This window comes from Orbicella franksi, unplaced genomic scaffold (assembly GCF_964199315.1).
Source record: "Orbicella franksi unplaced genomic scaffold, jaOrbFran1.1 SCAFFOLD_60, whole genome shotgun sequence".
Taxonomy (NCBI): domain Eukaryota; kingdom Metazoa; phylum Cnidaria; class Anthozoa; order Scleractinia; family Merulinidae; genus Orbicella; species Orbicella franksi.
The window spans coordinates 26,549-39,822 of NW_027671070.1; positions in this window are offsets into that span (position 1 = coordinate 26,549).

Genomic DNA, 13,274 nt, shown 5'->3' on the forward strand with positions numbered 1-13,274 from the left:
TGGCATTCTTAATAAAGTTTCTATCTATCTATCTTATTGTGTTTTCAACTAACGCGAAACGTCGCTTTTAACTGAGACATGTATCACCTCAAGTTCAATTTTCTCGGTCAATGGCGAACGAAGTTAATTGACCCCTTTTATCATGATGGTCTGATGTCATTCATGTCGGTTCTCTCTCCTGTGCCGGTGTCTAGATCGAGGCATATATCATCTGCTGGCCGGACGTCAATTCGCCACCATCGGGACGCAGTGTCGGTGGCTGGATTTTTCTCTGAGGTGCGTAGAGTTGAGTAGCTACTCGGCCTACTACATTACATAAAAAGCCTTTGCTCTCTCAGTTTTCTTTTGATGATTAGTTTCGTTTTTGTCGGGTAAAACCGCCTTCAATTAACTTAGTTAAAGTGGAGCTATTTTCTCCAAGCTCTGATTGATTTCATACCGACAGAGGCCCGTGTGAACTGCTTAGAGTTTCAGAGGTATTGCCGGCTGTCTCTGTTCGAGCAATGAGCGCGCAAAGATGATTTACTAAGAATGAATTCTACTCACAGCACATTTTAGGTTGTTTTTTTCAGTTTTTGTTATGTCCCCGTATTAGTAGGGGAGTTTTCCCCCAGCTAGTCGGCTGATGGCATTCTTAATAAAGTTTCTATCTATCTATCTTATTGTGTTTTCAACTAACGCGAAACGTCGCTTTTAACTGAGACATGTATCACCTCAAGTTCAATTTTCTCGGTCAATGGCGAACGAAGTTAATTGACCCCTTTTATCATGATGGTCTGATGTCATTCATGTCGGTTCTCTCTCCTGTGCCGGTGTCTAGATCGAGGCATATATCATCTGCTGGCCGGACGTCAATTCGCCACCATCGGGACGCAGTGTCGGTGGCTGGATTTTTCTCTGAGGTGCGTAGAGTTGAGTAGCTACTCGGCCTACTACATTACATAAAAAGCCTTTGCTCTCTCAGTTTTCTTTTGATGATTAGTTTCGTTTTTGTCGGGTAAAACCGCCTTCAATTAACTTAGTTAAAGTGGAGCTATTTTCTCCAAGCTCTGATTGATTTCATACCGACAGAGGCCCGTGTGAACTGCTTAGAGTTTCAGAGGTATTGCCGGCTGTCTCTGTTCGAGCAATGAGCGCGCAAAGATGATTTACTAAGAATGAATTCTACTCACAGCACATTTTAGGTTGTTTTTTTTCAGTTTTTGTTATGTCCCCGTATTAGTAGGGGAGTTTTCCCCCAGCTAGTCGGCTGATGGCATTCTTAATAAAGTTTCTATCTATCTATCTTATTGTGTTTTCAACTAACGCGAAACGTCGCTTTTAACTGAGACATGTATCACCTCAAGTTCAATTTTCTCGGTCAATGGCGAACGAAGTTAATTGACCCCTTTTATCATGATGGTCTGATGTCATTCATGTCGGTTCTCTCTCCTGTGCCGGTGTCTAGATCGAGGCATATATCATCTGCTGGCCGGACGTCAATTCGCCACCATCGGGACGCAGTGTCGGTGGCTGGATTTTTCTCTGAGGTGCGTAGAGTTGAGTAGCTACTCGGTTTGATGATTAGTTTCGTTTTTGTCGGGTAAAACCGCCTTCAATTAACTTAGTTAAAGTGGAGCTATTTTCTCCAAGCTCTGATTGATTTCATACCGACAGAGGCCCGTGTGAACTGCTTAGAGTTTCAGAGGTATTGCCGGCTGTCTCTGTTCGAGCAATGAGCGCGCAAAGATGATTTACTAAGAATGAATTCTACTCACAGCACATTTTAGGTTGTTTTTTTCAGTTTTTGTTATGTCCCCGTATTAGTAGGGGAGTTTTCCCCCAGCTACTCGGCTGATGGCATTCTTAATAAAGTTTCTATCTATCTATCTTATTGTGTTTTCAACTAACGCGAAACGTCGCTTTTAACTGAGACATGTATCACCTCAAGTTCAATTTTCTCGGTCAATGGCGAACGAAGTTAATTGACCCCTTTTATCATGATGGTCTGATGTCATTCATGTCGGTTCTCTCTCCTGTGCCGGTGTCTAGATCGAGGCATATATCATCTGCTGGCCGGACGTCAATTCGCCACCATCGGGACGCAGTGTCGGTGGCTGGATTTTTCTCTGAGGTGCGTAGAGTTGAGTAGCTACTCGGTTTGATGATTAGTTTCGTTTTTGTCGGGTAAAACCGCCTTCAATTAACTTAGTTAAAGTGGAGCTATTTTCTCCAAGCTCTGATTGATTTCATACCGACAGAGGCCCGTGTGAACTGCTTAGAGTTTCAGAGGTATTGCCGGCTGTCTCTGTTCGAGCAATGAGCGCGCAAAGATGATTTACTAAGAATGAATTCTACTCACAGCACATTTTAGGTTGTTTTTTTCAGTTTTTGTTATGTCCCCGTATTAGTAGGGGAGTTTTCCCCCAGCTAGTCGGCTGATGGCATTCTTAATAAAGTTTCTATCTATCTATCTTATTGTGTTTTCAACTAACGCGAAACGTCGCTTTTAACTGAGACATGTATCACCTCAAGTTCAATTTTCTCGGTCAATGGCGAACGAAGTTAATTGACCCCTTTTATCATGATGGTCTGATGTCATTCATGTCGGTTCTCTCTCCTGTGCCGGTGTCTAGATCGAGGCATATATCATCTGCTGGCCGGACGTCAATTCGCCACCATCGGGACGCAGTGTCGGTGGCTGGATTTTTCTCTGAGGTGCGTAGAGTTGAGTAGCTACTCGGCCTACTACATTACATAAAAAGCCTTTGCTCTCTCAGTTTTCTTTTGATGATTAGTTTCGTTTTTGTCGGGTAAAACCGCCTTCAATTAACTTAGTTAAAGTGGAGCTATTTTCTCCAAGCTCTGATTGATTTCATACCGACAGAGGCCCGTGTGAACTGCTTAGAGTTTCAGAGGTATTGCCGGCTGTCTCTGTTCGAGCAATGAGCGCGCAAAGATGATTTACTAAGAATGAATTCTACTCACAGCACATTTTAGGTTGTTTTTTTTCAGTTTTTGTTATGTCCCCGTATTAGTAGGGGAGTTTTCCCCCAGCTAGTCGGCTGATGGCATTCTTAATAAAGTTTCTATCTATCTATCTTATTGTGTTTTCAACTAACGCGAAACGTCGCTTTTAACTGAGACATGTATCACCTCAAGTTCAATTTTCTCGGTCAATGGCGAACGAAGTTAATTGACCCCTTTTATCATGATGGTCTGATGTCATTCATGTCGGTTCTCTCTCCTGTGCCGGTGTCTAGATCGAGGCATATATCATCTGCTGGCCGGACGTCAATTCGCCACCATCGGGACGCAGTGTCGGTGGCTGGATTTTTCTCTGAGGTGCGTAGAGTTGAGTAGCTACTCGGCCTACTACATTACATAAAAAGCCTTTGCTCTCTCAGTTTTCTTTTGATGATTAGTTTCGTTTTTGTCGGGTAAAACCGCCTTCAATTAACTTAGTTAAAGTGGAGCTATTTTCTCCAAGCTCTGATTGATTTCATACCGACAGAGGCCCGTGTGAACTGCTTAGAGTTTCAGAGGTATTGCCGGCTGTCTCTGTTCGAGCAATGAGCGCGCAAAGATGATTTACTAAGAATGAATTCTACTCACAGCACATTTTAGGTTGTTTTTTTTCAGTTTTTGTTATGTCCCCGTATTAGTAGGGGAGTTTTCCCCCAGCTAGTCGGCTGATGGCATTCTTAATAAAGTTTCTATCTATCTATCTTATTGTGTTTTCAACTAACGCGAAACGTCGCTTTTAACTGAGACATGTATCACCTCAAGTTCAATTTTCTCGGTCAATGGCGAACGAAGTTAATTGACCCCTTTTATCATGATGGTCTGATGTCATTCATGTCGGTTCTCTCTCCTGTGCCGGTGTCTAGATCGAGGCATATATCATCTGCTGGCCGGACGTCAATTCGCCACCATCGGGACGCAGTGTCGGTGGCTGGATTTTTCTCTGAGGTGCGTAGAGTTGAGTAGCTACTCGGCCTACTACATTACATAAAAAGCCTTTGCTCTCTCAGTTTTCTTTTGATGATTAGTTTCGTTTTTGTCGGGTAAAACCGCCTTCAATTAACTTAGTTAAAGTGGAGCTATTTTCTCCAAGCTCTGATTGATTTCATACCGACAGAGGCCCGTGTGAACTGCTTAGAGTTTCAGAGGTATTGCCGGCTGTCTCTGTTCGAGCAATGAGCGCGCAAAGATGATTTACTAAGAATGAATTCTACTCACAGCACATTTTAGGTTGTTTTTTTTCAGTTTTTGTTATGTCCCCGTATTAGTAGGGGAGTTTTCCCCCAGCTAGTCGGCTGATGGCATTCTTAATAAAGTTTCTATCTATCTATCTTATTGTGTTTTCAACTAACGCGAAACGTCGCTTTTAACTGAGACATGTATCACCTCAAGTTCAATTTTCTCGGTCAATGGCGAACGAAGTTAATTGACCCCTTTTATCATGATGGTCTGATGTCATTCATGTCGGTTCTCTCTCCTGTGCCGGTGTCTAGATCGAGGCATATATCATCTGCTGGCCGGACGTCAATTCGCCACCATCGGGACGCAGTGTCGGTGGCTGGATTTTTCTCTGAGGTGCGTAGAGTTGAGTAGCTACTCGGCCTACTACATTACATAAAAAGCCTTTGCTCTCTCAGTTTTCTTTTGATGATTAGTTTCGTTTTTGTCGGGTAAAACCGCCTTCAATTAACTTAGTTAAAGTGGAGCTATTTTCTCCAAGCTCTGATTGATTTCATACCGACAGAGGCCCGTGTGAACTGCTTAGAGTTTCAGAGGTATTGCCGGCTGTCTCTGTTCGAGCAATGAGCGCGCAAAGATGATTTACTAAGAATGAATTCTACTCACAGCACATTTTAGGTTGTTTTTTTCAGTTTTTGTTATGTCCCCGTATTAGTAGGGGAGTTTTCCCCCAGCTAGTCGGCTGATGGCATTCTTAATAAAGTTTCTATCTATCTATCTTATTGTGTTTTCAACTAACGCGAAACGTCGCTTTTAACTGAGACATGTATCACCTCAAGTTCAATTTTCTCGGTCAATGGCGAACGAAGTTAATTGACCCCTTTTATCATGATGGTCTGATGTCATTCATGTCGGTTCTCTCTCCTGTGCCGGTGTCTAGATCGAGGCATATATCATCTGCTGGCCGGACGTCAATTCGCCACCATCGGGACGCAGTGTCGGTGGCTGGATTTTTCTCTGAGGTGCGTAGAGTTGAGTAGCTACTCGGCCTACTACATTACATAAAAAGCCTTTGCTCTCTCAGTTTTCTTTTGATGATTAGTTTCGTTTTTGTCGGGTAAAACCGCCTTCAATTAACTTAGTTAAAGTGGAGCTATTTTCTCCAAGCTCTGATTGATTTCATACCGACAGAGGCCCGTGTGAACTGCTTAGAGTTTCAGAGGTATTGCCGGCTGTCTCTGTTCGAGCAATGAGCGCGCAAAGATGATTTACTAAGAATGAATTCTACTCACAGCACATTTTAGGTTGTTTTTTTTCAGTTTTTGTTATGTCCCCGTATTAGTAGGGGAGTTTTCCCCCAGCTAGTCGGCTGATGGCATTCTTAATAAAGTTTCTATCTATCTATCTTATTGTGTTTTCAACTAACGCGAAACGTCGCTTTTAACTGAGACATGTATCACCTCAAGTTCAATTTTCTCGGTCAATGGCGAACGAAGTTAATTGACCCCTTTTATCATGATGGTCTGATGTCATTCATGTCGGTTCTCTCTCCTGTGCCGGTGTCTAGATCGAGGCATATATCATCTGCTGGCCGGACGTCAATTCGCCACCATCGGGACGCAGTGTCGGTGGCTGGATTTTTCTCTGAGGTGCGTAGAGTTGAGTAGCTACTCGGCCTACTACATTACATAAAAAGCCTTTGCTCTCTCAGTTTTCTTTTGATGATTAGTTTCGTTTTTGTCGGGTAAAACCGCCTTCAATTAACTTAGTTAAAGTGGAGCTATTTTCTCCAAGCTCTGATTGATTTCATACCGACAGAGGCCCGTGTGAACTGCTTAGAGTTTCAGAGGTATTGCCGGCTGTCTCTGTTCGAGCAATGAGCGCGCAAAGATGATTTACTAAGAATGAATTCTACTCACAGCACATTTTAGGTTGTTTTTTTTCAGTTTTTGTTATGTCCCCGTATTAGTAGGGGAGTTTTCCCCCAGCTAGTCGGCTGATGGCATTCTTAATAAAGTTTCTATCTATCTATCTTATTGTGTTTTCAACTAACGCGAAACGTCGCTTTTAACTGAGACATGTATCACCTCAAGTTCAATTTTCTCGGTCAATGGCGAACGAAGTTAATTGACCCCTTTTATCATGATGGTCTGATGTCATTCATGTCGGTTCTCTCTCCTGTGCCGGTGTCTAGATCGAGGCATATATCATCTGCTGGCCGGACGTCAATTCGCCACCATCGGGACGCAGTGTCGGTGGCTGGATTTTTCTCTGAGGTGCGTAGAGTTGAGTAGCTACTCGGCCTACTACATTACATAAAAAGCCTTTGCTCTCTCAGTTTTCTTTTGATGATTAGTTTCGTTTTTGTCGGGTAAAACCGCCTTCAATTAACTTAGTTAAAGTGGAGCTATTTTCTCCAAGCTCTGATTGATTTCATACCGACAGAGGCCCGTGTGAACTGCTTAGAGTTTCAGAGGTATTGCCGGCTGTCTCTGTTCGAGCAATGAGCGCGCAAAGATGATTTACTAAGAATGAATTCTACTCACAGCACATTTTAGGTTGTTTTTTTTCAGTTTTTGTTATGTCCCCGTATTAGTAGGGGAGTTTTCCCCCAGCTAGTCGGCTGATGGCATTCTTAATAAAGTTTCTATCTATCTATCTTATTGTGTTTTCAACTAACGCGAAACGTCGCTTTTAACTGAGACATGTATCACCTCAAGTTCAATTTTCTCGGTCAATGGCGAACGAAGTTAATTGACCCCTTTTATCATGATGGTCTGATGTCATTCATGTCGGTTCTCTCTCCTGTGCCGGTGTCTAGATCGAGGCATATATCATCTGCTGGCCGGACGTCAATTCGCCACCATCGGGACGCAGTGTCGGTGGCTGGATTTTTCTCTGAGGTGCGTAGAGTTGAGTAGCTACTCGGCCTACTACATTACATAAAAAGCCTTTGCTCTCTCAGTTTTCTTTTGATGATTAGTTTCGTTTTTGTCGGGTAAAACCGCCTTCAATTAACTTAGTTAAAGTGGAGCTATTTTCTCCAAGCTCTGATTGATTTCATACCGACAGAGGCCCGTGTGAACTGCTTAGAGTTTCAGAGGTATTGCCGGCTGTCTCTGTTCGAGCAATGAGCGCGCAAAGATGATTTACTAAGAATGAATTCTACTCACAGCACATTTTAGGTTGTTTTTTTCAGTTTTTGTTATGTCCCCGTATTAGTAGGGGAGTTTTCCCCCAGCTAGTCGGCTGATGGCATTCTTAATAAAGTTTCTATCTATCTATCTTATTGTGTTTTCAACTAACGCGAAACGTCGCTTTTAACTGAGACATGTATCACCTCAAGTTCAATTTTCTCGGTCAATGGCGAACGAAGTTAATTGACCCCTTTTATCATGATGGTCTGATGTCATTCATGTCGGTTCTCTCTCCTGTGCCGGTGTCTAGATCGAGGCATATATCATCTGCTGGCCGGACGTCAATTCGCCACCATCGGGACGCAGTGTCGGTGGCTGGATTTTTCTCTGAGGTGCGTAGAGTTGAGTAGCTACTCGGCCTACTACATTACATAAAAAGCCTTTGCTCTCTCAGTTTTCTTTTGATGATTAGTTTCGTTTTTGTCGGGTAAAACCGCCTTCAATTAACTTAGTTAAAGTGGAGCTATTTTCTCCAAGCTCTGATTGATTTCATACCGACAGAGGCCCGTGTGAACTGCTTAGAGTTTCAGAGGTATTGCCGGCTGTCTCTGTTCGAGCAATGAGCGCGCAAAGATGATTTACTAAGAATGAATTCTACTCACAGCACATTTTAGGTTGTTTTTTTTCAGTTTTTGTTATGTCCCCGTATTAGTAGGGGAGTTTTCCCCCAGCTAGTCGGCTGATGGCATTCTTAATAAAGTTTCTATCTATCTATCTTATTGTGTTTTCAACTAACGCGAAACGTCGCTTTTAACTGAGACATGTATCACCTCAAGTTCAATTTTCTCGGTCAATGGCGAACGAAGTTAATTGACCCCTTTTATCATGATGGTCTGATGTCATTCATGTCGGTTCTCTCTCCTGTGCCGGTGTCTAGATCGAGGCATATATCATCTGCTGGCCGGACGTCAATTCGCCACCATCGGGACGCAGTGTCGGTGGCTGGATTTTTCTCTGAGGTGCGTAGAGTTGAGTAGCTACTCGGTTTGATGATTAGTTTCGTTTTTGTCGGGTAAAACCGCCTTCAATTAACTTAGTTAAAGTGGAGCTATTTTCTCCAAGCTCTGATTGATTTCATACCGACAGAGGCCCGTGTGAACTGCTTAGAGTTTCAGAGGTATTGCCGGCTGTCTCTGTTCGAGCAATGAGCGCGCAAAGATGATTTACTAAGAATGAATTCTACTCACAGCACATTTTAGGTTGTTTTTTTCAGTTTTTGTTATGTCCCCGTATTAGTAGGGGAGTTTTCCCCCAGCTACTCGGCTGATGGCATTCTTAATAAAGTTTCTATCTATCTATCTTATTGTGTTTTCAACTAACGCGAAACGTCGCTTTTAACTGAGACATGTATCACCTCAAGTTCAATTTTCTCGGTCAATGGCGAACGAAGTTAATTGACCCCTTTTATCATGATGGTCTGATGTCATTCATGTCGGTTCTCTCTCCTGTGCCGGTGTCTAGATCGAGGCATATATCATCTGCTGGCCGGACGTCAATTCGCCACCATCGGGACGCAGTGTCGGTGGCTGGATTTTTCTCTGAGGTGCGTAGAGTTGAGTAGCTACTCGGTTTGATGATTAGTTTCGTTTTTGTCGGGTAAAACCGCCTTCAATTAACTTAGTTAAAGTGGAGCTATTTTCTCCAAGCTCTGATTGATTTCATACCGACAGAGGCCCGTGTGAACTGCTTAGAGTTTCAGAGGTATTGCCGGCTGTCTCTGTTCGAGCAATGAGCGCGCAAAGATGATTTACTAAGAATGAATTCTACTCACAGCACATTTTAGGTTGTTTTTTTCAGTTTTTGTTATGTCCCCGTATTAGTAGGGGAGTTTTCCCCCAGCTAGTCGGCTGATGGCATTCTTAATAAAGTTTCTATCTATCTATCTTATTGTGTTTTCAACTAACGCGAAACGTCGCTTTTAACTGAGACATGTATCACCTCAAGTTCAATTTTCTCGGTCAATGGCGAACGAAGTTAATTGACCCCTTTTATCATGATGGTCTGATGTCATTCATGTCGGTTCTCTCTCCTGTGCCGGTGTCTAGATCGAGGCATATATCATCTGCTGGCCGGACGTCAATTCGCCACCATCGGGACGCAGTGTCGGTGGCTGGATTTTTCTCTGAGGTGCGTAGAGTTGAGTAGCTACTCGGCCTACTACATTACATAAAAAGCCTTTGCTCTCTCAGTTTTCTTTTGATGATTAGTTTCGTTTTTGTCGGGTAAAACCGCCTTCAATTAACTTAGTTAAAGTGGAGCTATTTTCTCCAAGCTCTGATTGATTTCATACCGACAGAGGCCCGTGTGAACTGCTTAGAGTTTCAGAGGTATTGCCGGCTGTCTCTGTTCGAGCAATGAGCGCGCAAAGATGATTTACTAAGAATGAATTCTACTCACAGCACATTTTAGGTTGTTTTTTTTCAGTTTTTGTTATGTCCCCGTATTAGTAGGGGAGTTTTCCCCCAGCTAGTCGGCTGATGGCATTCTTAATAAAGTTTCTATCTATCTATCTTATTGTGTTTTCAACTAACGCGAAACGTCGCTTTTAACTGAGACATGTATCACCTCAAGTTCAATTTTCTCGGTCAATGGCGAACGAAGTTAATTGACCCCTTTTATCATGATGGTCTGATGTCATTCATGTCGGTTCTCTCTCCTGTGCCGGTGTCTAGATCGAGGCATATATCATCTGCTGGCCGGACGTCAATTCGCCACCATCGGGACGCAGTGTCGGTGGCTGGATTTTTCTCTGAGGTGCGTAGAGTTGAGTAGCTACTCGGCCTACTACATTACATAAAAAGCCTTTGCTCTCTCAGTTTTCTTTTGATGATTAGTTTCGTTTTTGTCGGGTAAAACCGCCTTCAATTAACTTAGTTAAAGTGGAGCTATTTTCTCCAAGCTCTGATTGATTTCATACCGACAGAGGCCCGTGTGAACTGCTTAGAGTTTCAGAGGTATTGCCGGCTGTCTCTGTTCGAGCAATGAGCGCGCAAAGATGATTTACTAAGAATGAATTCTACTCACAGCACATTTTAGGTTGTTTTTTTTCAGTTTTTGTTATGTCCCCGTATTAGTAGGGGAGTTTTCCCCCAGCTAGTCGGCTGATGGCATTCTTAATAAAGTTTCTATCTATCTATCTTATTGTGTTTTCAACTAACGCGAAACGTCGCTTTTAACTGAGACATGTATCACCTCAAGTTCAATTTTCTCGGTCAATGGCGAACGAAGTTAATTGACCCCTTTTATCATGATGGTCTGATGTCATTCATGTCGGTTCTCTCTCCTGTGCCGGTGTCTAGATCGAGGCATATATCATCTGCTGGCCGGACGTCAATTCGCCACCATCGGGACGCAGTGTCGGTGGCTGGATTTTTCTCTGAGGTGCGTAGAGTTGAGTAGCTACTCGGCCTACTACATTACATAAAAAGCCTTTGCTCTCTCAGTTTTCTTTTGATGATTAGTTTCGTTTTTGTCGGGTAAAACCGCCTTCAATTAACTTAGTTAAAGTGGAGCTATTTTCTCCAAGCTCTGATTGATTTCATACCGACAGAGGCCCGTGTGAACTGCTTAGAGTTTCAGAGGTATTGCCGGCTGTCTCTGTTCGAGCAATGAGCGCGCAAAGATGATTTACTAAGAATGAATTCTACTCACAGCACATTTTAGGTTGTTTTTTTTCAGTTTTTGTTATGTCCCCGTATTAGTAGGGGAGTTTTCCCCCAGCTAGTCGGCTGATGGCATTCTTAATAAAGTTTCTATCTATCTATCTTATTGTGTTTTCAACTAACGCGAAACGTCGCTTTTAACTGAGACATGTATCACCTCAAGTTCAATTTTCTCGGTCAATGGCGAACGAAGTTAATTGACCCCTTTTATCATGATGGTCTGATGTCATTCATGTCGGTTCTCTCTCCTGTGCCGGTGTCTAGATCGAGGCATATATCATCTGCTGGCCGGACGTCAATTCGCCACCATCGGGACGCAGTGTCGGTGGCTGGATTTTTCTCTGAGGTGCGTAGAGTTGAGTAGCTACTCGGCCTACTACATTACATAAAAAGCCTTTGCTCTCTCAGTTTTCTTTTGATGATTAGTTTCGTTTTTGTCGGGTAAAACCGCCTTCAATTAACTTAGTTAAAGTGGAGCTATTTTCTCCAAGCTCTGATTGATTTCATACCGACAGAGGCCCGTGTGAACTGCTTAGAGTTTCAGAGGTATTGCCGGCTGTCTCTGTTCGAGCAATGAGCGCGCAAAGATGATTTACTAAGAATGAATTCTACTCACAGCACATTTTAGGTTGTTTTTTTCAGTTTTTGTTATGTCCCCGTATTAGTAGGGGAGTTTTCCCCCAGCTAGTCGGCTGATGGCATTCTTAATAAAGTTTCTATCTATCTATCTTATTGTGTTTTCAACTAACGCGAAACGTCGCTTTTAACTGAGACATGTATCACCTCAAGTTCAATTTTCTCGGTCAATGGCGAACGAAGTTAATTGACCCCTTTTATCATGATGGTCTGATGTCATTCATGTCGGTTCTCTCTCCTGTGCCGGTGTCTAGATCGAGGCATATATCATCTGCTGGCCGGACGTCAATTCGCCACCATCGGGACGCAGTGTCGGTGGCTGGATTTTTCTCTGAGGTGCGTAGAGTTGAGTAGCTACTCGGCCTACTACATTACATAAAAAGCCTTTGCTCTCTCAGTTTTCTTTTGATGATTAGTTTCGTTTTTGTCGGGTAAAACCGCCTTCAATTAACTTAGTTAAAGTGGAGCTATTTTCTCCAAGCTCTGATTGATTTCATACCGACAGAGGCCCGTGTGAACTGCTTAGAGTTTCAGAGGTATTGCCGGCTGTCTCTGTTCGAGCAATGAGCGCGCAAAGATGATTTACTAAGAATGAATTCTACTCACAGCACATTTTAGGTTGTTTTTTTTCAGTTTTTGTTATGTCCCCGTATTAGTAGGGGAGTTTTCCCCCAGCTAGTCGGCTGATGGCATTCTTAATAAAGTTTCTATCTATCTATCTTATTGTGTTTTCAACTAACGCGAAACGTCGCTTTTAACTGAGACATGTATCACCTCAAGTTCAATTTTCTCGGTCAATGGCGAACGAAGTTAATTGACCCCTTTTATCATGATGGTCTGATGTCATTCATGTCGGTTCTCTCTCCTGTGCCGGTGTCTAGATCGAGGCATATATCATCTGCTGGCCGGACGTCAATTCGCCACCATCGGGACGCAGTGTCGGTGGCTGGATTTTTCTCTGAGGTGCGTAGAGTTGAGTAGCTACTCGGCCTACTACATTACATAAAAAGCCTTTGCTCTCTCAGTTTTCTTTTGATGATTAGTTTCGTTTTTGTCGGGTAAAACCGCCTTCAATTAACTTAGTTAAAGTGGAGCTATTTTCTCCAAGCTCTGATTGATTTCATACCGACAGAGGCCCGTGTGAACTGCTTAGAGTTTCAGAGGTATTGCCGGCTGTCTCTGTTCGAGCAATGAGCGCGCAAAGATGATTTACTAAGAATGAATTCTACTCACAGCACATTTTAGGTTGTTTTTTTTCAGTTTTTGTTATGTCCCCGTATTAGTAGGGGAGTTTTCCCCCAGCTAGTCGGCTGATGGCATTCTTAATAAAGTTTCTATCTATCTATCTTATTGTGTTTTCAACTAACGCGAAACGTCGCTTTTAACTGAGACATGTATCACCTCAAGTTCAATTTTCTCGGTCAATGGCGAACGAAGTTAATTGACCCCTTTTATCATGATGGTCTGATGTCATTCATGTCGGTTCTCTCTCCTGTGCCGGTGTCTAGATCGAGGCATATATCATCTGCTGGCCGGACGTCAATTCGCCACCATCGGGACGCAGTGTCGGTGGCTGGATTTTTCTCTGAGGTGCGTA